The sequence below is a fragment of the Meles meles genome, chromosome 7, assembly GCF_922984935.1.
Source record: "Meles meles chromosome 7, mMelMel3.1 paternal haplotype, whole genome shotgun sequence".
NCBI classification, from domain to species: Eukaryota; Metazoa; Chordata; class Mammalia; order Carnivora; family Mustelidae; genus Meles; species Meles meles.
Window position 1 is genome coordinate 8,460,390 of NC_060072.1, and position 27,888 is coordinate 8,488,277.

The window sequence follows — 27,888 nt, forward strand, 5'->3', positions numbered from 1 at the left end:
AAACTTCTTGAAAGATTTCGGCTCCTCCTAAGTTGGCTATGAATAGTCGAGGCTTCCGTTTTACGCATCTCTGAAAAAGAGCAATTGCGTAACACCACGAAGCTGTTGGAAGATTCAGGCTCAGGACCCAAAGAGGGAAGGAGCTGGGTCCTACGTCCAATTGGCGGCACCACCGCCTCCTATTTGGCCTGGGAGAACTCGAATTTAGATATTATGTGACTTGCACCCATTTACACTGTAATTCGGTTCAGCTGTTTTATTTTTAGAGAAAAACACTGCTCTTTATAAATAATGCTTTAGCATTTTATCAAGATGGTAACAACAAATGTAATTTTTATTAATTTATCTTGTGTCTGAAATGCCGTGATAGAACAGTGAGGAATTTACACAAAAGGACTCTGAGTGCAGCTATGGAGAGGAGCTTGGCTAAAAATGTAAAATTCTCCCGGCACTTTAACTTCATATAATGTGGACATTCGGAACCCACAGCCTTTCTAGTCGAAGGCAAAGCCCCTCCTGGAGTTAATGAGAAGGCAGAGCGCTTACTCCCCACCCTGAATTGACAAGGTCAGTTCCATTACTTTTCTGAAGTAGGAAACCTTCCCCGCCAGGAACAACAACAAAAAAAGATTGTAGGGAAGCCTCACTGTACACAATGGATATGTTCTTGAAAAGTTATTAAGGATAGAGTACTTGTAAGTGGCATCTTATTAGCACACATTATAGAGGCTCATTCTATAAAGGAACCCCATGGTGCATCCCTTTTACAAAATGAAAAGGAAAATTTGTTATGCAAATAACTACCTTTTAATTTATCTGTTTTAAAATCTGGGTTTTCATGCATCTATGCGTCTTAAAACAGAGCACACCTGTATATCCTTCTAGCGCCTCTCACTGTGAGTTAAATACATGTTAGTTTCCTCTCTTCTTAAGTCCCAGAACGCTTTTTAAACACCTCTCCTATTGAAAGATAGCGGTCTGCCTTGGAGTACAGAACAGGAGCCATCAGACCCTTTCTGTAAGGAGCAGAGAGTAAATGTTTTGGGTTTTGTGGGCTGTGTCTCTGCCACAGCCACTCAACTGGGCCGCTGTAGCCAGGAAGGCAGCCTGAAAAGAGTACTGAATGGGTGTAGCAGGCTTCCAAGAAAACTTTATTTATGGACACTAAAATCTGAATTTCACATAATTTTTACATGCCACGAAGCAAAATCGTGTGATGGGTGGAATTGGGCCTTCTGGCCGTAGTTTGTGGACCCCTGGTAGAGACCCTTATACCTGTATCTTTCTTCCCTAGCAGCCTGGAAACTTTCTGAGGGCAAGAGCTGTAGCTTCATGGACTGAGTGTGGGCTTAAGAGTATATAGGCCTGGATTTAAATCCAAGATGGGCCATTCGCTTTCCAAGTGTCCTGTTGCTCTGTCCATTAGACAGCAGTGACCACATCTATTTCACGGGGGTGCTGTGCGTTCCGGAGTGTAGAGACGCAGGCGCACAGTAGGTGTTCCCTAAACAGTAGCAGGGGTTGGTGTTACTGATTAGATTCCCTACAATATCGAACCAGTGCTTAGTAGGCACTTAGTAAATGCTGAGTGAATGAAAACCTGGTAAGCGACCTGCCATCAGAATTACAACTGTGATTGATTTCCGCAGGGAAGGCAGAGGATCCATTTACAAGGATGAATTAATTTCCCACTCAAAGGTGCCCTGACGTCTCCGCAAACTCAGCCAGAGATAATAAAACACAAACCCACACGAAAAGTCTGATTTATTTAATCCAACAGAGGGCAATGGTGCACCCTAAAACGTCGGGTCCATCCTGTAAATTTTTTTTTTTTTTTTTTTTTTGCATCTTGCGTCCCCACAACCTTTATCTAGACATTGTTTGGCCATTGTTCTCCTGGTCTCTTATGTGTTTTTAGGGCATGTATATTTTAACATTTCAAGGAGTCTAAAGCCCATACAATACAGAATGACTTCACTGGGAAAGAACTGGAAGTCATTGGCTCCTGCTCGTATTCTGCTGCTCTAATTCCCCGAGTATCCTGGAAACATACCTGGTCCCAGGCATCTCAGAGTGATGAGTCCCTCACTCTTGCTTTTGATTCTAGGTTAATGATTTATGTCGAAATCCCTCCTGTGTGCTTTTCTTCTTATCTGAACCCTACAGCTGTGGCTGGAGACTCTTTGCTTTAGTTTATCACCTTTTCCTGGACATTGGACATGGGAACAGGACACCAAGAAAGGACATAGATGGCCCTCCTTGAAAATTTGTAAGCTTAGGATGGGCAACTACCTATAATTCACCTGTTGGCTGTTGCTTAAATATTCTTCCGGGGACCCAAATCAATCTATCCTGGAAAAGAAAGTAAAAGAAGAAGGGAAGAAAAAGCCTGAGCATGGCCAAGAAACCAAGGGCTGGCCTTTCTTCATTTTGGGCTTTCAAAGGGCAGCACTTTGGCTCTAGTCTACACCATCAGAATCCCTGCTTACAGAATATCTCTTAATCAGCTGGCCATGTCGGAAATGTTAACCTTCTCGCTGAATGTCTAACACGGTATACACGTTCCTTTACTGTGCCTGCTCCTGAATTACTTCTAACTCATCCCTTTAAAATGTAACTTTTTAAAATAACTTTATCCCTTTAAAATAGAAACCCTCAAATCCTATTCTAGTAAGATCCTCCTTCTGGTTTCTCTGGAGACTCGGATCTGTGGCCACACGTAGAGGGTGAAGTGGGGGTTGAGTCATGGCGGCACCAGCTTGCAGATAGCCATGGACTTGGGAATGGCCATCAGGGGCCTCTGCTCTCAAAGATTTACGACCAGCAGCTCCTTCGCTTATCTAGACCTCCCCAGTCAGACATTGGGCATCAGTTCTTTCTGGGTTCAGGATCTCAGGGGAATTAATAGCCCTCTAAGGAGGACCTGGCCTGTTTCCACAGGTGTCCTCTCCATGGGATATAAACATTTCTGACTTTATTGCAACCAAAGCAAGCAAAGACAAGTGGACCATATTTCACCAAACCATTTCTGGCTAGCTGGCTGAGATTTTAGTACCCTCTAAAAGCGTCCATTTGAAATGATTTTGCACACACGAGACATTCTTATTTTCCTCTCATCCCGAGGTGACTCATTGTTTCCCCCTGCAAAGCCCCGGGAAGGCATAAATTCCCCCGGCACAACCGGCAGGGGCGAACACGGGGAACTAGAGGGGCCCTCCGCAGCCTGTCCAAGTCTGAGAACAGCAATTCCTCAGCAGTTGATCTGCTGACGCCAGTCTTGGGGACAGGAGGAAGTGGCTTAGGAAGAAGCCTTCAGAGTGTGTCCCATCTCCCCTGCAGGAGTCTTTCCCACATCGCAGTCATCCTCTGGCTGCTTCATTTCTGCAGAAAGCAGCACAGAGCTGTCTCTGATGACAGGTAGCGAATGGGCAGTGGGTCCTGGAGCAAGAGTTGAGACATGGGCAGGAGGGTCTCAGGTTCAGTAAGCGCCTTGCTGCGGCTGCTTATATGCACCATGACCTTGGGTTGCTGTCTCTACTGGTGCACCTCCTGCTGACCCTCTACCAACCGCTTAGGGTCTTGATCTACCCTTCGGTCTTGCCTTGGAGATGTCTCCCTATTTTCTTTTTAAAGATTTTATTTATTTATTTGACAGATAGAGATCACAAGTAGGGAGAGAGGCAGGCAGAGAGAGAGAGGAGTAAATAGGCTCCCTGCCAAGCAGAGAGCCTGATGCGGGGCTTGATCCCAGGACCCTGGGATCATGACCTGAGCGAAAGGCAGAGGCTTTAACCCACTGAGCCACCCAGGCGCCCCATCTCCCTATTTTCTAAGTGGGAATCATCTCCTCAGCTAGAAGGCACTTGTTTTAGGTTTGGAAGCCAAATAAATATATTCCAAAGACATACAGACAAACTTAACACAACTATAAATCTCTTATATCCTTATTTAATCAAATTGCTTATCACTGTGGATCAGGTCTCAAGGATGTTTTCTTCTTTTTAAATTAGCTCCTCTTTTCCTGCTTAAGGTTTTTTGTTTTGGGGTGGGAGGGAGGGCAAGGAGAAGGGAGTAGAAGAAGCTGGAGACAAATCAGGGGACTGTCCCTGCATAGGTCCCCTCTCCTTCCCTGCCTTCTAAATTGAATGATGCCCAAGACAGAGAGTCATTTGCTCTTCCTTCTTCTGGTTTCTTATCATCTCACTCTTCTGTAATCAACGCCAGTCTGGCATATCAAATGAAACTTTTTTTTTTTAAGATTTTTTTTTTTATGCCGTCTCTACACACAGCATGAGGCTCAAACTCACAATCCCCAGATCGAGTTGCATGCTCTACTGACTGAGCCAGCTGGGTGCCTCTCTTCCCCGCCCCCCCACCCAAGTTCAAAGCACATCATATAAAATTTCACTTGTCCTCAAAAAGAAGAATATCCTTTTCTTTCAGTGTAATGCCTATGTTCTCTCCAACTCAAGCAACTTCTATTCTTTTTTTCTCTAACTTGCCATTCTCTGTAACGCGAGGTTCCCAGGCACAGTGGTGGGGCACAGACCTGGCTGTCAGACAGACCTGGTTTCAGATCTCAGTTCTGCTGCTTCCTTGCTAGCTGGGGAACCTTACCTCCCCTGTGCCTCAGGTTTTGCATCAAGAATTCAGATAATAGGGGCGCCTGGGTGGCTCAGTGGGTTAAGCCGCTGCCTTCGGCTCAGGTCATGATCTCAGGGTCCTGGGATCGAGTCCCGCATCGGGCTCTCTGCTCAGCGGGGAGCCTGCTTCCCTCTCTCTCTCTCTCTCTGCCTGCCTCTCTGCCTTGTTGTGATTTCTCTCTGTCAAATAAATAAATAAAATCTTAAAAAAAAAAAAAAAAAGGAATTCAGATAATAACGCTCATTCCCAGTGTGGCCGGGGACAGGGTGTGGAATGCCCCACTCATCCTTGGTGTTCGACAGTTCAGTGTCTCCCCGGTCATTTCTCCTCTATCTACTCTCCTTTCTTGTAGAGAAAACAGTTTCAAAATCCCATTTTTCAGAAATCCACCAAGCATATACCCCCTTCCCGGGGAACGCTAGCTTCTCTCTACTCCCTATGGAGTCCTGGCTGCAGCAATTTCAGAAGGTAGGAAGCATCGTGTTGTCATCAAGACAATCCTGTCAGTAGAGACAAAAGACAGCATGAACCAAAGGGCAGTGGGGAGACGGAAGGCTGAGAAACAAAACTGATCTGGCTTCCAAGTTTTACCGTCTGTCTGCCTCACCCAAGTCTAGAGATAAGAGCCAGCTGAGCCCAAGTTCCATGTACTGATGTGATCTATCATGGGCCAAAAGCTTCGCATGCACTTTGCGACACGATTATGATTATGATCATTATTACCAGTACGACCATGACCGCCACGCCCATTTTATAGCCGGGAAACGGAGGGGCGCGATTACTGTCTGTGTCTGCTCGCCCCTGAGGCTGTGCTCTCTTCCCTTCACCACACTGCCTGTCCAGTACGAGCAAAAATGAAACTCCTGCACTCATTCAGGATAATGACTAATGAGCTCGGGGTCCCCTGCACCTCCCTGGGCAGCCGTCCTTCAACCAAGAAATTGATGGGCACAATTCTCTCATAGCCACAAAATCCAAGCCCATTATTCCTTGGTCTAAGAAGGCAACGTCTGCAATAAACCCAGCTGACCTCAGACGAAGCAATCACAAGCTTTAAGCCCATTTGCCAAAATGGAAGCAATTTCAGTTAATAAACCTACACGCGGCTTTTCTTCTCCTTGCCTTTCCCTTGGCTCCTGTCTTGCTCTCTCTTTCTGTCTTCCGAGGTCGTGGGTTTCTAACCTCTCGCAGCATCCACATTCCTCACAATCTAGTCTGCTTTTGTTCAGAGCTCTTTTTCTTTCTCCTCTAAATGCCAGTGACTTACCGCGAATCTGGTTAGAACAAGTGTACCTCAAGTCTTTTTGTTTTTACACCTTCTACACTTTTCTTACTGAAATGACACCATAAAAACATCAACCCCAAAAAACAGTGACAGAACTGAAACAGGAAGAGCCCACCCAGCCCCACTCCACTGCCAGACTGAGATACCTCTTGCCATTTTCTTGTGCTCTCCTGATTGTTCCCTAAAGCAATGAAAATTGTCGACAGAAACACCATGAATCCTGCTGGCGAAATCCAAATGAGAATGAAGCATTAAAGACAGACGCACGCCCGGTCAGAAATTATTCAGTGAGCCCGACGAGAAGGGCGGGAGGAGGTAGCGGTGGATGTGAGTGGAAGCAGGAAGGAGACAGACAGACAGACATTTTGCAAATCCCCAGGCTTCTTTTTTTTCTCCCCACTACACTTTCTAATTTCTATTCACATCATGATTTTTCTTCAAATATATCACCAGGAATTTATGGTGCCTTCATGTTCTCTTTTCCTTCTCTTCCCGTCTGTTCATTTCATGTTTGTGTTTATTGATTCGGGCTCTGAACGCTTGGCTCATTTATCATATATATATATATACATATACATATATACGAAAGCCTCTGTCTTCTTGCCCTGTTGTCACCAGGGCCGTAACATCTCCCCCAAAGCGACAAGGCTGCTCAGCAGCCTCTCTTCCTTCTCTCGACATCTGTACCCTGTGCCACCTTAATTCTTACTCGGGTAGAGCACAAAACCAGAGAGTAGATGACTCCGTGACCACAGCTGTTTCAATCTTCTTGTCACTTTTACTTATATTCCCGGGCCTCCAATTATTACTGGAATGCGGGTCATTTTTTAGTTCACAGGTCTCAGAGCTTGCCAAAGTGGACGTTAACCCATACAACAGTTTACCTGGCTTCATTCAATATATCTATCCCTCGTTCACTGGAGGTAATTACATTTTTATGTATCAAGTCACCCCATAAAGGTACTAGAAAGCTGCTGTCCCACATTATTTCCATCAGATGAACAGTTATAATATTCTTATCTATTTTGGAAATTTAGGTCATGATTTGAGTTCGCTTGAACTGAGGAACACCTGTCTTTGCTTTGCTTAAGGTAGTCTCCTTTTCAACTGCCAGTCTTGATCCCCTAAACCTTAGGCTCTCCAAGTTGGGGGTGACCCAGAAAGTTGTCTTTTCTTAATTTATTGAGGTGATGGAGAACGATCATAGGGAAGATGGAACCGGAAGCAGCTAAGCAGCTTGGTGAGTTGGTTCTATCGAACCAAATGTCTCACTGTAAATTTCAGTCTGAATTCTGCCCTGAGGAGGAAAAGAAATTGAATGCATGAAGATGACGCTTGCAAGTTGCAAATTCTTGTTTCTAAGCCTTGACTATATCCCTGGCTCCTCCACCATCCTCCATGGGACGAGACTCAGACCCCTTGCTCTCCGGGTCATTTCCTTCAGGTGATGTCACAGTTTGTCCATGTTCTTCTTAAAACGTGTTACCTAGAAGTCAGCTCCATATTCGAGAAACGGTCTCAGCGGGGCTCAGTGCAAGAGCACTGTTCAATCACTTCCTCTGCACAGCGGAGTTTTCACACTGTTACCCTGTTGGCCGTTCTGGGTTCGACAGCAGGCACTGGGACGAAAGAACAAATGTTCCCCAGCGCGAGGAGGGGTCACGCCAGGCCCCTCTACTTCGCATCTGCAAGAGGCTTCTGGGAGCCAAGATGTGAGGTTCAAACTTAATCTTTATTATTTTGATCTTGTTTTGGTCCTCGCTGGCCAGTTCCTCCATCCATTATGATTCGTCTGGGCACGGATTTGTATTCCTCCCCTCTGGTGTGTCTCCCGACTCTTTTCTCACAAGCAAGCTTAATGCCATTTTGGTCTTTATTTCATAACTGGGACGTGGGCTTTGGAGTCAGGCAGAGCTGGGCTTGAGTCCTGACTCCCTCACTCACCAGCTGTGTGATCATAAGCAAACTGGTTATATCTCTGAACTCAGTCTCTTACCTAATGACTCCCTCTAGGTCGCCACGAACGTATTCATCAGCGCTCTCTCAGCATCGGCTCCAAACCCACCAGATGAAGTAGTTATCACTCTGCCGCGTTCTTCGGCATTTTCTTCTCTAGGGTCTCATGAAAAATGCAACCAAATGCCTTGCTGAGATCAACCTGGGCTGTGTCTGTGCTTAAATGGCAGTTTAATAACCTTATAGGAAAATAACATAAACCAGAACAGGGTCAGCAACGCTTTCAGGATCATGCTTGGGGAAATCCAACGTGGAAGAAATTCGTCTTTTCACTCACTTGCCCTCTTTTTTTGTCGTCTGTTCCCCACTCCTTGTCCATTTCCCTAGCCCGTTGAGTTTCCTTTTATGTCTTTTAAATAGGCTGCTGTCGCCTTCTCTCCCGTGCCCCCATTCTCCACCCCCTCCCATCACACTTGCTTGTTGGAGAAGGGACTCCTGTACGTTGAAGCTTTCTGGCACACACTTTCTGAGACTCATTTTTCCATTTAGAATTTGTGAATGCCATGTTGTCATGCTACTCCCAGATGCACTCAAGACTCTCCTTTTGCCATTTCAGGCCTTAACAATCTCTTCCCCAACACATCTCTCTGAACAGACTTCAGAATACCGTACACCCGAGCACACATGCCTTAGGATAGCTTTTCATTATTCTCTAAGCACTCCCTTTGCATCGTCACCTCTACACCTGTCCTCCCTCTGCCACCTAACTCAGGCTACTATGTACAGTTGTGCAGGTTGTTTACTGCACAAAGGTCCGTGGCTGAGGCTGCAGTGGGGGTTAAAATCCAACCAGTGCTCTTCTATCAAGCTTTGGGAATCCTGAGGTGGGGCTGCATCTGCCTAAAGTTAGGGGCACACTTTTCTAACAGAAACAAAGACATCAAGTCTAACTGCAACCGCCCCTTCTAAGCCTTACTCAATGTCTGCCCTTGTCACGCCCTATGCTCTCGTGCTCACTTATTCTCCTGGGGGACTCACTGTATTTACCCCTTGCCGCCTCGTTCAGTGAGGTGGGCAAGCACCTGACCTTTTGGAGTCCAAAATGGCTCCAAAATGCTGGCTGTACCACTGGCTATCTGGGTGATCCTGAGCAAGTTACTTCATGTCTTTGAGTCTCATATTTCTCATCTTTAAAATAATAATAATAATAATAATAATAATAGTGCCTGCCTTCATGTTCTTGTGAAGATATCTGGATATTTGAGATATCCATCTAAAATACTTAGTATGGGCCATACGTCGGGCCCTTCGTGCCGGCTAGCTACCGTGCTTTATGCATATTCCTCAACAGCTAGCAGTGACCGAGAGACTGGCTCTCAGGAAGAATGAGTGAAAAAATGTATCCGTCACTAGGTAGGCTTGCTAGATAAAGTACAGAATACCCAGTTCAACTTGAATTTCAGACAACTTTTCTAGTATAAGTTTTCTTTTTTCTTTCTTTTTTTTTTTTTTAAAGATTTTATTTATTTATTTGCCAGAGAGAGCACTAGCAGGGGGAGCAGCAGGCAGAGAGAGAAGCAGGCTTTCTGTCGATTGAGGAGCCTGATGCAGGACTCAATCCCAGGACTCTAGGATCATGATCTGAGCTGAAAGCAGACACTTAAGTGACTGAGCCACCCAGGCATCTCTCTAGTGTAAGTTTTCTAGCATAACTGTATCCCAAATGTTTACCTTGTCCACAAAAATCTCACAGGGGTAGATGGTGCATGGTTAAAAATGATGGCAAGGAGTCATTTGACCTTTCCACCCTGTCCTCTCTGTTCTGCCCATTGCCTTTTATCTCACACAATGCTTGCCCTACAGGGTCTCTGACATAAAAACTGGGGAGTGGGCCAACTTGTGGCATGAGCCTCGAGGTCTTGGAATGAAGCCTTTAGGTGTCCCTGTGAAGGTTATGGTTTGCATGGGGAAGTGAATATTCTCTCATTCATATATGCGGGGAGCCACAAAACTGTCATACTTCCCACCTGCTCTGCCTTTCGTGTGTTATTTGCTACTTTCCACGTGGTGTGGCCAAAAGGCACTCTTTTCCTGTTAAGCATTCTGGCATACTATGGGTTTTGATAAGTGGGTGTGATAGATTGGAATTTGTGTTTCTGCAAGTGAATTTTCTTGTAATCCATATTTGTGGTAAAGCGGGACTCCTCTAAGCCTTCCTACGCATTCAGACGTTTCTCTTGTGATTATTCTGGCGTTTTGCATTGTTATTCTCAAATTCACTATCTGTGCTCTCATATCCATAACTTGTTAAATTTTTCCATGCTTGGCATTTGCACCACAGTAAAAAACAAACAAACAAACAAAAAATCGCAAAACCTCCTGGGCACCGGCCCCAGTGAATTATTAGTAGTCCCATCACATAGTCACCAGGTTGACATTTACTTGTGTTACCGTGTCTCTAGTCCCAATGACAAATAATCCTTGAATCAGTTGCTGATACCTCATCCTTTTTTTTTTTTTTTTTAATGTTTAAAATGTGATTTGTGCTTTTCTAGAGCCTTGCCTCTTCCTGGAACTACTGTAGAGAAGCTACTGAATCCCCAATAGTACCTAATGTGCTTCTGTTCCCTTCACTATTTCCTTTTTTTAATTCTCTCTCTTTTTTTTTTTAAGATTTCATTTATTTATTTGAGAGAGAGAGAGAGAGATATCACAGGAAGTAAGAGAGAAGCAGGCTCCCCGCTGAGCAGGGAGCCCAATGCGAGACCCGATCCCAGGACCCTGGCATCATGACCTGAGCCAAAGGCAGAAGCTTAACTCACCGAGCCACCCAGGCATCCCTCTTTTTTATTCTCGTTCATTTCAAATCCTCCATTACTGACTCCTCATCCAGATTCTTTTCTCTCCCAACTCTGTCTGTGTGGCCAAGCGGTGGTGACTTCTCCTTGGTCTGGTTCTCACAATTTCTGCTGCTTGACCTCACAGGGCTTTCACTCTGCTCTCTCTCGGGAGTACCTCCTCTGCTTTATGCATTCACTCAGCAGACATCATCCAGGCCCTGCTTTGTGCCAGGCGTTGAGCACCACATGGAGATCCAGAGTGGATTAGAGAAGCAGTCCCAGACCTCAGCTGGCTCCCACTCTCGAAGGAAAGACAGACAAGTTGACCAAAAAATGAGAGCTGGGTGCTAACAGAGCTAAACCTCACGTGGTTGAGAAGCCCAGAGGAGTGGTTCCTAGTCCAGCCTGGGATGGGTACAGGTGCAAGAAGGGCTGAGGGGAGCTTTCCAAGTGAGATGACAAAGAAACTGAGTCTTGCGGACAAGTAGAGGGCACGTACGTCACCGATGGAGGGAATGATCCATGTAAATAGGAGTTGTGGAGCCCCATTTGGTTCATTATAACCTTCGTGGACTGGCGGGGGTTAGGGTTGGTGATTCGGGTGGGGGCCAGTCACAGAGGACCTTGCACAGCATGCCAAGTACATTAGACCTCTGCCGTGGGTGAAGGGGAATCACGGAAATTGTTGATAACATCTGCATTAGGGGAATGTTTAATCTGGCAGCAGTATGAAGGACTGGGGGGCGGGGTGAAACTGAGGACAAAGAAACCAACGCAGTGGTCTTGAACAGAAACGATGGGGGCCTCATATGACAGCAAGAGACCTCGTTTCTCCCCTGTACCTTGGGCTTTTGTCTCAATAGTAAGTGCTTTACATGCTATCTCATTTAACACTTGCAAGGTCCTGAGAAGTAAGACCCGTTGTTCTATCCATCTCATATACGAGAAAACTAAGGTGCAAAGAGGTGGAAAGACTGTCTAAGGTCACATGTGTCAAAACATGTTGGAGCCAGGATTCAAATTCAGCCTGTGCACTTAACTAATAGGTGACCTGTCTATTACTATGGCCGACTATCAATGGCTAGAAGACAGAGAAGAATCTAGAGCAGCGCGCTCCAATAGAAACACACAAGCCACAAATGTGAGCCACATGTCACTTTAAATATCTCACTAGCATATTTAAAAATTTATTTTTAATAATTTATTTTATTTGACATGATATATCCCCAATACTATCATTTCAACATGAAATCAATATAAAATATTACTGAAATATTTTGCATTCTTTTTTCTGAACTAAGCGTGGTATGTATTTTACAGTTACAGTACATCTTGGTTTGAACCAACCATATTTGAAGTACTTAATAGTACATGTGGTTACCAGCTACCGTCTCGACTAGCATGGATCTGGAATGGCTCTCATCTTTCTGCTGGGGACACCATGGTAGGTGGAGATAACATTTTCAGAGATAAGGCCGTAAGGGAAGAAAGGATAATCTGGAAGGAGTTTGAAATGCTTGAGAAACATCTAGGTAGAGATTCCTAGGCAGGGGTTGGATATATAGGCGAGAATCTCAGCATAGAAGTCTGAGTAGACACCTTTCTCTTTTCCTCTCTCTCTGCCTACTTATGATCTCTGTCAAACAAATACATAAAATCTTAAAAAAAAAAAAAGAAGTCTGAGTAGACATAGACAGTTGGAACCTAGTCTCATAGAGACAGTTATTAAAACCCAGGTTTAGAAGGAACTCACATGGGGCAATTATGTACAAGGACTGAGTTCTGGAAACACAAGGAAGGGTTGGATGCCTTGTGTAGGTAGAGAAATTCATTTGTAAGTATATCCCCTTGAATGAAAAGGAAGGACAAAGTGAGTGGGAGTGCAGAAGGTAAGTTTGTGTAGGTGAAGAGGATGAAGGGAGATAAGAAATAGCCCTTCTAGCCCGATGTTGGCAGGGGTTCTCTTGGCTCTTCTACTTCTTTTTTTCTCTTCTACAGAAAAATGAGCCCTTTTATTGCTGATTCCTCACAAAATCTATATGCAAAAAGGGGAGGAAGAGGCAAATAAAATGTAAATATTTGTTCAGCCCCGGGAAGTAAAACCAAGATGAGCACCCATCTCTCCCAATTGCCATTCCATATTCTCCCTCTCATTAAACTTCCTATTTCAAAATAATCATAGACCCACAGGAAATTGCAGAAATAGTCCAGAGAGTTCCCCTGTCCTCTTCATCCTCTTCCCACCATGGTGACCCCATAAACCACCACAGTACAGCGTCAACACCAGGAAACTGCCACTGGTACAATACTACTAACGAGACCTTTATCTTTGATCATTTCTTAGCAGGAAGCACCCTGAGTAAAAAAAATCAAAATGAGGTAAGATGTAATGTCCAACCAGATCCAGACCTTTATGGATGTTCGAGAGGTTTTATCCCTGTAACTAAATGATGTGCCTCAAATACAACACCTAAAGGCCACCTCAATCCTCAGGCCAAAAATATCTTCTTACAGTGATCTGTAACTTGTACCAACATTATATGGTCAGACCAGTCTCTTCGCTGTCTGTTTGGCTTCTTGTTATGGAGAACAGCAAAGGACAGAAGAACAGATGGCCCTGCCGTCCCCGTCAGGGTCTCTAACGATGACTGTATGACTCAGAAGGGAAAGGGAGGTGCCCTACAACCAACCAGGTCTCACTGACTACTGAACCCAGGCTCGGTTTCTGACAAGGCTGTGTGTCTTGCTAGATGCTATTTCCCGCCCTCATCTACACAGCAGAAAACCAATGGATTAGGAGGGAGTTATCATTCAGATAAGTGACCCCATGTACCTTTCAGGCTGGGATGATTTCAGAGGAATCTACAGCACCCAATACGATAGGCTCCTCAACAAATGTGCGGGGTTTAATTGAATCAGCACACAAAAGAAACAGACCCAAAGGATACCGGCACATTCCTCAAAAGCAGGAGCAAACAAAGAAAGAATCAAGACATCTCTTTGCTTCAAGGAAACAAAAACCATTGAGAGAAAATGCAGCCAACTCAAAGGGAACAGTGGCTGTCCATCAGCCAGGGTGCGGCCAAGGCAAAGAACCCATCTATTAACAGTGAGAGTTTCTCTCTCTCTCTCTTTTTTTTTCCTCTAAGTGGTAATTTGTTAACCAGTAAATATGGAATGACTTTTTTTTTCTCCCTTGGAGATAAATGAGCTCTAGTTCTCAAAACACGATATATCTGGCAAGAGGTGGAAAACAGAAAAATGAAATGTTTATTCCATTAAGACCTGAAAATTCAGCAAAATACTCCTTTCTGGTAGCTGGGTGAGAGGAATTTGGCAACTGGTCTTGACAACTTCTGAGTAGCTGAGGAAGGAACAATTTAGCAGCAACTGGCTGGATAAGGGTGGTCAGATGCCTTCAGGCTGAGTGATCTCTAGAAAAGTATTTTGCGTATCTGCACCTTTCCCTTATAGTGTCACGTACCATATCTGTGCTACTGGTAATAAAATAGTTCCTGCCCAGTTGGAGAAGACAGGCTGAGGGCAATTCGTAGTCGGGAAGACGAACTAGAGGCTGAAGGGAACAGGACACAAGGAAGGGGGAAGTATCCTGACTCTGTCGTTAGCCATGGGGAAGGGTCTCCTGCCCCCCAGGTGCTGAGACCGAGCAGCCCTTACAGGATGAGATGAAATCAGCTCGGCTCTATCAGGGCGGTTAGCCAAGGGTCAAGGGTCAGAAAACCCGTCCTGTGTTTGGTGGACTGGCCCTGCATGGACCAGAGTTTGAAATTCAGCCCTGAGATCCGTTCTGCCGTCGACCTGTACCGTGACAGTGTGTTCTGGCCCGTCTGTATCCGACCCAGCTGTTTGTTTGGGGCTGACCAGAGGCAGCCTGCATTTTCAGATCTGTGCAGACGCTTGCACAGACCCCGCTCTCCAGTCAGACAAGAACACCGCCAGATGTGACTAAATGTGCCTCCCTTTTTAGCCGTTTCAATGTGAGCAATCCCTCCCATATCAGTCCGCTGCAGAAAACAATTTTTATCAGGGTATCTCAACCCCAGAGCTGAGATGCATCACAGATATTCCCACAAAAGTTCCCCAGCCGACAAGGAAATAAATCCCGTGCCAGACGGACTCGAACACCCGGCCAGGCAGCAAGGGGACTGAGTCCCCCCTGTGATCCCGGAGCTGCAGGTAAACTAAGTGGGGAAGCAGGGCCGACAGGGCAGAATTAAAATGTGAATGCCGCGGTGTCTGGTTTCTCCTCTCTCTTCAGCTTCCACGGAAGCAAATGAGAAAAGGGGGAGAAGAAACTAGGAAAAAAAAATTAGGAGAGACAGGGCCCCTTCTGGGAAAAAGAGTTCTCAGCTTGAATGCTCAGCTGTGCATTCCACCTCAGAGAGCCAGTGACCACTTCCTGGGCACCAGGGGACAGAAAGGCTCAGTCTGATCCAGGCCAGGAGCGAGGCAAGGGGTGGCAGCTTCTGCTGTCTCCCTTCCCCCTTCCAATCACAATAAATATATTTATACTCACTTGATTATGGCAGCCAGACAATGCTCCCCTAATTGGCAGTGATCAGAGCTCCAGAATTGCTTGGGTGAACCTGCTGTCTCTCTATCAGGCAAAGCAATAAGGGGCCACGAAGGCAGTCCCCATTAACAATTTCCGGTGGAATGAAAAAACAGTCCCCGACTCCTGCATGGCAAAGGATTTTCCTAACAGCTCCTAAGAGCCAGCCCTTGAGGAACTCAGACTTACAGGAACCTGCCCAGCATAGAATGCTTTTCTAAATCTTCCCCACCCCCAGCTCTAGGGCATAGAGAGAAAAAAAAAAAAAGAAAGAAACCATAGCCACTTCCTTCTGCTGGAGGTTCTTTTGTTCTTTTACGTTTTTCTCTTTTTCTCTTACAGGCCTTATGGAGCTAGCTGTCATTTTTGGTGCTTGGTTCTCTGTAAATTTCAGGGACATCTGGCACGCAGTTTCCTGTATTTGCGAGCTTCGGTATTTGTAGAGGCGGCTGCGGTCTCCGCTGCGTGCGCATGTTAACATTCCACGTGCATGACTGATGCACACATAATTTGTAACTTGAGGGCCTTGGTATATTTTGACATGCAAATGCGACTACCACAGTGCTGATCACACGGAGTTGCTTAATAAATGTTTGTTAAATAAGTGAATGCACCAAGAAGGCAAATGTCACTCATTTGTTCATTCATTCCTTCATCAGACATGTGAATGCCTGGTATGTGCCAGTATGTGGCTTAGAATGTGCTAGATGCTGCGTGTCCAGGGACGCACACCCACAGTCCCTGTTCTCAGGGAGCTCACAGTTGAAGGGTGGGAGGCAGGCACATAAACAGGCAATGATAAGACATCATGGAGACGGGGAGAGAGCCCTGTGCAAGGTAGCGTGGGGGGCTGAGGAGGGAGACCTTAGTCTACCTAGGAAGGGACTGAGGCCCTGGTGTGTGTAGAGGGTCTCCTGAAGGTGGTGACACCTGAGCTGTCGCTGTAAAGTGTTCCAAAGGCGATAGCATAACGGATGGCAGGAGGCAAGGAACAGCAGGGTGTGAGCAGAGGAGGTCTAGCAGCCCGAGGGTGTTGGGGGAAAGCACTGAGGCCAGGGGTTAACAAAAAAGAAGTGGGGGCTCAGGCAGGGGACTGGCTCTGGCCGGGAGGGCCTGGGGGTGAGTAAAGAAAGGAGCTTCAACGACCTCAGTTAGGATTAAAATTCTTCTGGATTGTGCCAGAATTCGTCCACACAAACCACGAGGCAGAATTTGAACCTGGTTTGGAAGCACTGCCCACGGGCCGTAAGTCACCGCACCCGTCACTGATGAGCTGTGTGAACCCGAGCAGGGGCTGCCTTCTGCAGGAGTACACCGGAACACGGACTCTGTGGGCTCTAGGGCTCTTCTCAGCCTCTAGAGGGTAAGTCGCCTGAGTCTCTGAGGTTTGTGTGCAGACCACAGCTGGGCCTGTTCCCTGTGCGGACTGTGGGGCTCTGAAGTCACAAGCCCACTTCCCAGCAGCACACAGTACCCCAGCACCACTGTCTTACGGCACAGAGACGGACGGGCATGCCGAGTGCGGCTCAGCAGACGCCCGTAAGCAGTCTTCACGAGAATGCGCTGCGTGATGGAGGTGTCCTACTGTCCCCAGCCTGGGCCAGGGTCTCCTCATCTGAGTTCTGAAGAGCCCCCAATTAAATTCATAGCACGGATCGCTGCTTGATTACATCTCTCTAAAGCACTGCTGAGCTTATATCCTTTCTGCTCAAAACCCCTTACTGATTCCTCTTCACGTATAGAATCAGGCACTAAGTTCCTAGAACGACATTCGAGGCCATCCTCAAACTACCCCCTACCCTACCGGCCGCCAACTTCTGCCTCAGCCAGGTGGGACCCCGGGCAACGGCGTCCGTGGAGATTCCTCCTGCTCTGCTTTTTCTCCCTCCAGCCCCCCCCCCCCCCCCCCCCCCCCCCGCTAAAGGTCCAACTCAAATTCAAGACCATCTCTTCTAGGAACGCTGTCTGGCTACCCTGTCTTCTTCGGCATCCTGTGTGGCCCGTGCTGTGTTGTTCATTAGTGACCATTAATTTCACTTTGTGGTTTGTGTCTTACTTCCCCGGGTAATTTGTAAGCTCCAGAGGATAAGGTACCAAGCCTCCCTCCTCCTTGCAGTCTACGGACCGAGCTCAGTACCCTGCTCATGGTAAATAATTGCTGTCCATGGCTTTCCTCCATTGCAGCCTCCAGGAGGCCACTGAGTAAACTCCACGGGAGGTAGAATTAGTACCGTGTCATCACAGCCCTGCGGCCCAGGGTCCTTTCTCTGTCTTTTTGGAAAATGGAAACGTTGGAGAGAGTGGTTTGCTAGAACCATTTTAGAGTAAAAAGGATGTGAAACATTTCTCCGACGATTCATAAACAGTATTTTAGAAGCGTTCCTTCAGAGCTTAAAGTTCATCTGGGAATGAGCTATTGTGCAGATCGAAAGGAGGACAGGTACGATCCACCAGGAGGAATAATCACTCTGGTAACTTTAAAGGGAAGAATGATTGAATGCTCCAGCTCAGAAGTAGAAATGGTTTAACATCACGCGACTGAAGAGGAACATGAGTGATTTACTTAATGTGTGGCCCCCAGTGTTCGGTTTTTATTGTATGTTCCACTGAGCAGCGCACGGGCTTTTTCACAGAAGAGGAACTGGTATTAAATCAATAAGGAAAATCACCATTTCCTTACTGATCCAAGAGCGCATTTAAGGAAGCTGAGTCCTGCCAATATGTACAACTGTGCAGAATTTGGAACTGGGCAGTGAAAACCACCACCGAAGCTGGCAGCTGTGATTCTCCCAGAAGCAGAACTTCAAGAAGAAAAATAGCTTTTAAACTTCAGTTCCATTTTTGCAAATTGGATCTGTTCATGAAAAACTGTTTTAAGTCCAGGTTTCTTTCTTTCCTTTTTTTTTTTTTCCCATTAGTAAAGGGTATGATTGTTTCTTTTCACCCACAAGGAAATCTATTCATTTACTCCACAAATATTTATTGAGAACCTATCATGAGTCAAACACCGTTTTAGGTGCTAGGGATGCAGACTTGAACAAAAGAGACAAAGTCCCTGACCTCATGGAGATTACCTGCCAGTGGAGGAAGACATCTAATAAAAGGGAGAGAGCTAATAAATAAGTAAACAAATAGGTAGATAAATATTGTGACAGCCATAAATATGGAAATAATGCCAACATCCTATCGTACTTGAAAAATCATTTTCTAGAAAATTAAAAATGAAGGGACACGTGGGTGTCTCAGTTGGTTAAGTGTCTGCCTTTGGTTCAGGTCATGATCCCGGGGTCCTGGGATTGAGCCCTGAGGCAGGCTCCCTGTTCAGTGGGGAGTCTGCTTCTCCTTCTGCCTGCTGCTCCCCTGCTTGTGAGCTCTATCTCTGTGTCAAATAAATAAAATCTTAAAAATATGAAGACTCTTCCATGAATATCATACACATGAAGGGGTATTAAAAAAATAACTAGAAAGGAATACATATATTGCTCTTTACAGCAGGAACATTCCCTGCTGACTTTCTGCAGCCTTATATCTCTGAATCTTTCCTAGACCCAAGGGCCCTGTCATCACAGCGCCATGGAAGGTTCTCTGGCGATGTGATGTGCATATTGTTACTAGGTGTTCCTTCTTCCTTGAAGACTCCTCCTCCTCCTCTCCGATCCTTGCCACACGTTAATATGGCTCCAAAGTCACCCTCTCTGTGTAACCTACCCAGACCCACCAAGTAGAGCTAAGTTCTCCCTCCCTTCTGCCCCAAGGATATCCTGGTACCTTCTAAAGTCAAGGAAAGCATCTCATGGAAGATTTTTGCAGTAGTTTGTTTACTTCTTTGTCTTCCTTCCCAAGCGATACTCCTCTAAGTAGGGAGTGTCTTGTTTGTAATTTTATCACACAGCACAGTGCCTGGCCCGTAGTAGGCCCGGGATAAATACTGGATGAATGAATGAATGAATGACCTATGGTCTCCTCTGTTTTGGCTTATGCTAAGCTATGCAGTCAGAAACAAGGGCACTGTAAAAGAGTAGCGGAGGAAAGCCAGCTGGCCAATACAGTAAAGAACTCCAAACAATGGATTTTCAACATTTGAGCTCATGGACTGCCGATGATAAGGAATTTCAAAATCAAGGTTTCCTAGATGATATTTCTGTGCGTACTAACTCTGGACGGTTGAGAAGTTCAAATAAATGATTAGAGCATGTAAAGCAGAACAATTAAGTAATCTGGATCATTTACTGCAGGAGAGAAACTTGAAGAGACTTAATAATGGGTCTTAGTGAAAGGAAAGATTGTATTCCAAGGACGGCTAAACACCCTCCATCTGCATGCACACAAAAGAAAAAAAAATAAAGGAGAGATCACAGCACTGTGAAATTTAAGTTAAAAAAAAAGGAGCAATTTCAAGTGGGTTACAGGAACTCATTTCAAGTTACTCTTACAAATAACTGGCATGTGAGGAGGGCTTACTCAGAGCCAGGTACTGTTCTAAACCTCTCCCCATGTGTTACTTCCCCCCATCCTCACGACGACAAACCCATGCAGGTCAATTTCAGTTGTATTAACTCCCGTTTTACAGGCGAGGAAGTGGAGGCATCATCACTGATCGTTAAGGAACCCCCCGGGGTCGCACAGTGGAAGATGGTGGAGCTGAGATCCCAGCCAGGGCTGTCTGGCCCCTGAGTCCTTGCTCTCCGGTACTCTGCTCATGGCTTTACTAGAGGCAGACACGGAAACCAGACCATCCTCTCAGGGTGGAGACCTGAAGCTTAGCTCAGTTAAGTTCCTGTGGCTCACTTAAATTTGAACAAGAAAATCCTTGAGGGGTGCCTGGGTGGCTCAGTGGGTTAAGCCGCTGCCTTTGGCTCAGGTCATGATCTCAGGGTCCTGGAATCGAGTCCCGCATCAGCTCTCTGCTCAGCAGGGAGCCTGCTTCCCTCTCTTTCTCTCTCTCTCTCTCTCTGCCTGCCTCTCTGCCTACTTGTGATCTCTCTCTGTCAAATAAATAAATAAAATCTTTAAAAAAAGGAAAAAAAGAAAAGAAAATCCTTGAATACATAACTGCCCTTCGTGGTCAGGGCCACTTGACCATCTCATGGGCTTCACTACGTCAACGCGTGTTCATGTGTGCGCACACGTGCGTGCGTGCATACGTGCGTGGTGAAATTCGAAAACCTGCTTTTCTTTTCTTTGTTCTAGTGAGTTGGCCCACCAGCTCTTGTCTTTCTAATGAGATGTTGAGTGGTTCTGTATTGTTTTCGGCAGTCTGCACACACGGTTTATAGGAGCAGACGCAAGTCGAGTCAAATTTAGATATTATGATTTTAGCTCCAGAGTGAAGGAATATACTCTCGGGGCTGAAAAGTCAGCATCTTCTTCCCTGTTATTTTTTTTCCAAGGCAACCTTGTTTAGCCTGCCCCGGAGACAGAAGCAGTGGGGTCAGCAGCAGCACAGAACAGGGGCAGCTGGCTGAGCAGCTCAGAGGCCTAGCACCAGGAAGTCAAGGCTCATGTGGTCCTTGGAGGAGAGAGTGATCAGGCCCCGCGTGCTGCAGGAGGCCTGGAGGCTGGTTCCGGGGAACCAGGGCAGCCTAGTAGGAGCCCTGTGAAAGGGTGTGAATGAGTCACTACACTTTTCAGGTTGACTGAGATGACTTCTGCTGATTTTCTTCGAATTGAGATCTGCTATCAGCGTTCACGCATGGGGCCTAACGGGAAGAAGATGAGTGAACATTTTCTTGATAGTGCCTGGCCTTCGGCAGCATTGTGATAAGATTTGGGTTAAGATGTGACTCTGCAAGAACGTGTAGGTCAGCGTGAGTGTCCCGGTGCGTGCTGAGGGCCTCAAGGAGGCATGTTTTAGTGTCCTGAGCTGGAAGGAGACCCAGGGGGACAATGTTTTCTTTCTTTCTTTTTTTTTTTTTTAAGATTTTTATTTATTTATTTGACAGAGAGAGAGGTCACAAGTAGGCAGAGAGAGAGGAGGAAGCAGGCTCCCTGCAGAGCAGAGAGCCCGATGCGGGGCTCGATCCCAGGACCCTGAGATCATGACCTGAGCCGAAGGCAGCGGCTTAATCCACCGAGCCACCCAGGCGCCCCCAATGTTTTCTGACATACACAAGTCAGCCTGAGTTGGTATAGTCTGGGAGAAGCACTTTCTTTTTACTCCAGGTCCCCCACAATGACTAGATAGATTATTGGTGCCTTTGGTTAGACTTTTGAGTTCTAGAAACTCACTTAACCTTTCCGGTCTCAGTTTCCTCATCTTTAAAATGGAGAGGACAATGGCACCACCCCACTGGGCACAGTTAAATAGATTGATACGGGTCAAGTGCTTGGAGCAGTGCCTGGTATTTAGGTCGCATGAGATTTGCATTTATATTCGTGCATCCATCTTTGTTCATACAACTGCTTACTTAGCAGAGGACCAACTCCAATGCTTATGCAAAATAGGTGCTTAACTATTTGTTAAATGTTGAAGGAGTTAAAGGAATGGATTTAGTGGAATACATGCATGGTAACCTGTTCTGACTTCTCAGAAACCTGTAATTTGGGGGCAGATTAGGTGTTAGATTTAATCTCCTATAGAGAAATATTTCAAACAAGCAGAGTGTTGGGCAACCAAACAGTTATCTCTGCATTAAAGAAGGGAACAGAAATGATGGTTTTGCATGAATATCACAATGGAAATGGCATGAAAAATGGATTTTTGAGGAATTGAGGTACAGGTAGCAAGGTCCATGACTCTCAACCAAATAAAGAAAAGTATCTAATATAATCAGACATTTTAGACCTGCTAAGTATATGTTAATTTTGAGTTTACAAAAATAAATATAAAAAATGGGAGTAAAATCTCTGACCTGTATTTACCTTGTATTGATTTTCGAATAACGACAGCTTAAATCTGAAAGGAATAACTTAAGAAAATGGAAAGAAAATGAACAAGATAGTGTTTTAGGAGCTGGTACAGGTTAAGAGTACATTGATATTAGGTTGAATCATTTGAAATTGCCACTTCCTTTGGTGAAAAATGGTCAGACATTGTCAGTTTCATATGGTTCAATCTAATATATTTAAGCTAATTAACACTAAATCAAAATTTAGTGTTACATTACCTTTCCCTTTATTGCCTTTCAACTATGACTCTCGAACTAAATGGGCCAATTATATTTGTCTTGGCCTATTTTGCCTCTCAGAATTTGAACACAGTAGGTGCTAAACAAATGTTTTCTTAATTGAGCGCTGTTTTCTGTTATTTTCTCTCAAAAATTTGGCCTAAATTTCATTCTGCTACCCAATGCCGAGGCTGCCCTTAAAATATAATTAACAAAGTGTTAGCTTCATTTCATGTTTTATAATTTAGATAAATCCTTTCTGTTCCTTGTTTGGGCAGCACTGGGAAGCTAATTAATACATTATTAATATATCGTAGAGGCAAACGAGACTCTGCTTGTGCACACAAGCCATGACAAGAATAAATTTGGGTCAGATATAGTTTTGCAATTAAGGAAAAATGTTGTGATAATAACGAGAAATTACTGTTTACATGACATATCTCTGCACATTAAAACACATTATAAACTTATGAAAGAGGTGAATGACAGAATCAGGCAAGCTTTCTCCCGAAGGTTCCAAGCATTTAGGGCTCGACTGGGGCATCCAAAGGGCCCTGCAATGAACTAGAAATGATAACCTTTGGGACCCCCAGGAATGAAGAGCTTCTATTATTATTCATAGAAGGTTTCATAATGGTTGGGACTGGTCCAAGAGTTAGGAACATATTGAAATAAATGAGCAGGAAGCCTTAAATGGTTTTCAACTCAAAAAATGAAAAGCTTTTTCTACAGTGGAAGGGATGGGGCACGTTCAAGGAGGAGCATGAATAACCCATGAGTTATATTACACATGCTTGGGCCTCAGTTTTCCCCATCTTGGTTCACTACCTCCTGGAGAATATTCATTATCTATCATCTCTGTTGTTCCCAACATAAGTGGCGTCATGCCTTAAAATGAGATGCGTTTCTTAGGGGGAAGAGCTAGAGCTCTAAAATGGATTATTTAGGTTTTTGTTGACCTGGAGCTGTGAGAACAGCCACATTGCATAAGCAGAGTTCTGAGAAAAGAGTTGCTTTCATTTTTTAAACAGAAGAACCACAATCCTTGCTCTGTTTGGATCCTTAGACAAATCAAATAAATGAGCAAAAGAGGGCTCACGAAATTGCCAGTTTTAACTTTACCCCCAGTGCCAGAGATTTTTCTTAGAGATTTTTTGCTCTGAGTGTGGACCATGTACAATATTCTGTTCGGTTTGTGCTGTCTAATGAGATCCCAGCCCAAGGGGATGGGCTCCTACAATAATGACTTAATGCTAAATACATTTTAGAATGGTTAGGGTAAGAATAGTTCCAAACATACTTGAGGTAATAACTAGTCCTTTATCCAGAAGGCCAACAGTTCAATCAAACAGAGAAAAAAAAATGAGCATGTCTTAAGAAGGAGTTCGAGTGGTTTTGTACAAGAGCTCTCATTAAGTCTACAAGAACACTTAAAATACTGGTAGAGCTAGGTAATTCTATATTTCCCTTTTTAACTCATCGAAAGCCCCTGATTTCAGGGAGCAGTGTCTGAGAACAAGAAGCAACTGGCAGGTGAAGGGGAGAAAGTGTGTTGTTAAGGAATTGGCTGGAGTTTAGGTTAGGGATCTGTGCCAAGACTGCAGCGCAGAGTTTGGGGGTGGGGGACGGACGTGAACTTGCTGATGAAAAAGCAGAGATGCTAGAGAGTTATAGGTATCAGATGAGGCCCCCGGGCTAGTCTTCTATTACGGTAACAACATGGCTTCAAACCGTGGTTACAGTAAATCTCGCGAATAATTGTGCATCAAACCACTGTACACAAAATTACAATCTGCTCTCATGAATGCAGTTTCCATAACAGTGTCAGAACTTTCCCCCATCTTCCCATTTTTCTATGATTTCTAATGAGCTCAAAAGAGGAGCTGTTGGAAACTATACCCATCGCTTTCTGTTTTAAATGACTCACGTTATCTTTCACTTAGAAGGGCCTAGTAATTTAATCTATTTTTAAGATATTTATTGAGCACCTATTATTTGCTTGGCAATAGTCATATGGCTAATCGTTTTAGAGAGGAGTCCTAAAAAAGACTTTCTGCTCTGCCAAAGATAAAGTATTAAAATAACAAAACAGCTCAAGGATTTTTTTTCCCCCATGTGCTAAAAAGTGGTGTTTCTCATCCTCCAAGAGCCCCCCACTCTGCACAAGGAGGTCCTTTCAATAAGGGTGCGATGCAATCTGGCGTTGTGTGAAGCGCCAGTCTAAGAAGTAACCATTTTAGGGGGACCACGTTCCGGAGAGAAAACACAACTAAGCAGGGGAACTGAAGAATGATTTTTATAATTTAAATTACAGGGAAACTTCTGAGCTGAAAATCAAGTGACAATAAAAGGGACTGAACTCGGTAACCTTTAAAGAGGATTTTCAAACGTATGGAAAAGTACAGAGAAGAAGAAGAAAATGCCTGTACGTACCCACCACTCATAGAATTTTTATGAGTCTTTGTAACAAACCCTGTTCCATGTCAGAGGGGTCCAAAAGTTGCTCATGTAAAAACCTTTCTGTGTCTGAGGCCAGCCTCTGGGGATAAAACCTTTTTGGAAGTCATTACCGGGTGGAATTCTCTTCTATCCTCCCGCCACTCCACCAGGAGCTCTTACTGGTGGGGGAGGGGAGGGTCTGGCAGATGCTCCAGGGCTCCTGCCTTTCGGCACCTCACAGTCCATTCGGGGATCGATGCCCACATAAATAATTCTAACATAAGGCTGACAGGAGTGCCGGGGAGAAAAAGATTAATTCTGTTTGGGGCTAACCCCTTAAGGTTGGCTTCGATTTAGGAAGGTGGCTATGTGGGGGATGGGGCAGCTCGAGCAAGAGGGAAGGCCTTGTTCCAGAATGTTGAGCAGACTCCGGTCCTTGGAACCGAGTATATGTTCTCAATGAAATGGGTATGTTTTGGCTGTAAAAAAGAAAATGTTGAGTGCCTCTAGCGTATTGATGGGGGGGGGGGGGGAGTCAATGCCCTAAATTCTCTCATTTCCTTTCTCAACTACCGAATTGCCACTAAGTCTTACTGAATTTTTATATATAACCCAGCTGCTTTTTAAACCTCAAAATCATGTAATGCGTCATAATTTACCTTTGGAGAGCATGTTAACAATTTATAAATGGCTTTTCTTTATACACATTATGACGTTTGGTCCATATAACCACCCCGTGACGCCACAGGCTCATCTCTGCAAGTTATTTCTTTCAAGTTACTTTGAAAGTGACTCTACTACTTGTAGAAACTCCTAGCTGTAGGATTCAGGAAAATTTCCACTAGCAGCCTTATTGTGTTACAAGTGCACACCAGGATAAAGGCAGCAATTTGGGAGTAATGAAAGATAGGGTCCCGAGACAGACAGTGATGGTCACAGAGGGACGACAGGATTGTGGTTCTGGAAATGAGAGTGATGCAGAAGACAGAAGAAGAGATTAAGGGCAGGGTGGTGGCCCAGGGTGGGGGCAGGGTGGGGGAAGATGGTGGTACTTAGCACAGTACTGAGTACTTAGCATAGTCGATACCTGTTCAGCCATAAGCGGGGTTGGGTCTGGATCTTGAGCAGTTCCAGCAGCACAATTCAAAAATATAAAATGGTGACTTTTAGAACATGGCTACAGAATGAAATGAATATTTTTTTTATAACACCGAGGAGCGAGAGAGTGGTTCAGTCTGGGGGAAGGGAGGAACGCGCATCACATTGGACACATCTACGCGCTCTCTTCTTCTGCAACATGTCCATCTATGGTAACTTTATAAGCTGCTTTTCACATACCGAATCGGTGCACTTTTGCAACGACTTCACAGAAGCTAAAACAGCCAGGACACCGTGATTGTTGTAATCTAGTTGGAATAAGCCTTACTGACTTCAGATACATCAACATATCCATTTAGCCTGATGCAAACCAGTTTACTTTTCTACTTAGAGACATGATGTGAAATGAAATTAATCCAGTTGCAGCGAAGTGAGTGAATTCAGTTGACTAAATCCCTTTTCGTAGAGAAGAATTTTGTTCTGCAGCTCATTTGAAACAAAATGCGCATGGCAGTATGATGCCTTCTCTGGAACCGAGCAAATGCATTTATCCCACTTTTCTTTACAGCTAAGTTCACATCAGAGCTGTTTCCTAGGATAGTGTACTCTATTGTCCTTAGGTGAGGGTCACAGTGAAAGCATTTGCGGGATAACCAAAATGTGATAATGGCACTTAGCCTAAGGACTGTCTCTCCAACTGGACTATGAACGCAGCAAAGATCAACAACTCCTTGGAGAGAGAGAGAGAGAAGAGAGACTAACAGAGACCAACAAAACCATGCATATTCTTACAGATTATCTCTTCTCTGCCCTCCATTGTCAACAGGGCAGTCAGCACACAGTGTATGTTTAATAAATACATTTTGGTGGTGGTGACTCACGCAAGCAGGCAGGACCTGGAGAGGGTCCAGAGAGTATCAAAGGGATGAAGAGGTTGGGGCTGTGCAAATGCAATCGAGATCTTCCGCCCCCAAAACGGGAAGGCTGGGCGTGGTCATTCCGGATGCAACTGAGGTTGTTCGGTATCACCGTATGTCAGAAAGCACGTAGCCTCCCTGGTGGGATGAAAGGAAGCCAGCCTGACTTCCCAGGAAGAGGATTTGGGGTTAGGAACGGGGAAGAAGGCTCTACTTAGATGGATTATAAGGCATCAACGCAATCTTTAAAGAAATCTTTCCCTGGAAATTTTACAGTTGAAAAGTAGACAACCTTTCTGAAATGACTGAAGTTCGGTAGAGCAAGGAAATGACCCAAGAACATCATAAGCTCTATCCCAGTTCTGACCCCTGGATTTTTCACCAGCCAGGGTCAGGACCTGGTTCGATTCTTGCCTACCTATCTCCATAGCTGGAAGCACTTGACCCCTCTCTGCAAGTCAACCATACTGTAGACTCTGCACTAACCCTTCTCTCAGTTGGGAGAGATTTAAGATGTTCGCCGTGGCTGAATACTTGGCTAGCTCATATCAGGTCACCCCTGCTGCTGCCCTGGCTCAGAGATATCCCAGTTCCCGCAAACGGGATTTTGTCTTACTCCTAAGTCCTTGTTTTACTGGATTTACCTGAAATCCACTGCGTACTCTCAGGCTAACACCTGCAAGCCTTTCTTGTTTTCCAGGCCTAACATGATTTGGGGATCATATCTAGCATCTGCTCTAGGACTGAAGATTTGTGTGTCTCCGGCCCATTTCCCCCCCCCACTCCACCCACCCCCCAGTTCATACCTAGGGTTCTATTCTCTGAATCCCGTCCCTGTTCTGTAAAGTTGACTATCGTTGTGCACAGAGCACTGGTGATTGTCTGTCCTAGATGTCTCCTCTAGCTTGTGGCTGGATCCCCCACTCTCTTCCTTCCACGTCCCTACCGCCATCATTGGGCCACCGCCAGCCTCTCTGTTCTTTGGTCATCTCATGACATGCCACGAGGCTCCACTTGCCTATGGCGTTCT

The 27,888-nt window shown here is 45.2% G+C and overlaps 1 protein-coding gene across 2 annotated transcripts in view; it reads right to left on the reverse strand.

Annotated features, from left to right (window-relative positions):
* GRAP2 (GRB2 related adaptor protein 2) overlaps positions 1 to 27,888 on the reverse strand; it is a 63,883-nt gene that overhangs the window by 24,668 nt on the left and 11,327 nt on the right. The window contains exon 1 of one of the 2 annotated variants that reach the window (XM_046014030.1): positions 15,263 to 15,477. The exons of the other annotated variant lie outside the window; for it this stretch is intronic. The gene's annotated coding sequence lies outside the window, so the exon portion shown is untranslated. Of the gene's footprint in view, positions 1 to 15,262; positions 15,478 to 27,888 lie in introns of those variants that run through there. 2 annotated transcript variants of the gene reach the window in all.